At 39.7% G+C, this 763-nt stretch overlaps 1 pseudogene; it reads left to right on the top strand.

Annotated features, from left to right (window-relative positions):
- The first annotated feature begins 365 nt into the window (after positions 1-365).
- LOC120597885 (transmembrane protein 258-like) lies at positions 366-606 on the top strand (annotated as a pseudogene).
- The last annotated feature ends 157 nt before the right edge of the window (positions 607-763 follow it).

Here is a 763-nt window from a genome sequence, read left to right as displayed (position 1 = left end):
AATTAAGAATGATTATGTGATGGCAAACTCAAATTGGGCTTTGGATGTGTATTTAGTGTACTCAATAAAGAGAATGCCTAATATTTGGGATTCACACAAATTGCCAGGGAAATGTCATTTAAAGTCTTCCAATTTAAGACTGTGTAGACTCTCTGGTAATTGTTTATATTAATTCGCATTTCAAATTAGTATTGAAAACTCTCACCAAGCAATCATCATCAGCTAAATTGACTTATTCTGCTAAAAGCTAACATTAACAATAATAAAAAAATGTTTAATGGAACATAATCATGCCAACTACTAATATTAAAAAGGGAAAAGAGGCTTCCGATGGCAGAGCAGCAGATTACCTAGAGCCTGGTGAAATGGAGCTCAAGACCATGAGCAGATATACTTAGCCCAGTAGACTCAGCTGCTTTCCCCCATCCAACCATGGTACTGTTGGCCATTGGTACATTCTTCACCAACTGGTTCCTCCTTTATGAGGTCATCTCCACCAAGTGCTCTTGGGACATCTGCAAAGAGCTCCTCTTCTCCTTGGTGGCCTCACTCTTCATAGGCTTTGGGATCTTCTTCATGCTGCTTTTGGTAGGCATCTTTATATGAGCTCCCAAGGGTTCCAACCAAGCAGCTTCACTGAATCCCTGTTTTTGTAAATTAATTTTTCAAATATTTGCTAAAAGTGTCCTACCTACTGCTCACAATAAAGGCAGATGTGGGGAAGGGGAGGGAAAAGGAGGAAGGAAGGAAAGCAAGAGGAAAG

This window comes from Pteropus medius, unplaced genomic scaffold (genome assembly GCF_902729225.1).
Source record: "Pteropus medius unplaced genomic scaffold, Ma_sr-lr_union100, whole genome shotgun sequence".
NCBI lineage: Eukaryota > Metazoa > Chordata > Mammalia > Chiroptera > Pteropodidae > Pteropus > Pteropus medius.
The sequence above is the reverse complement of the archived record's forward strand: the minus strand, read 5'-3'. Positions and strand labels throughout refer to the sequence as shown.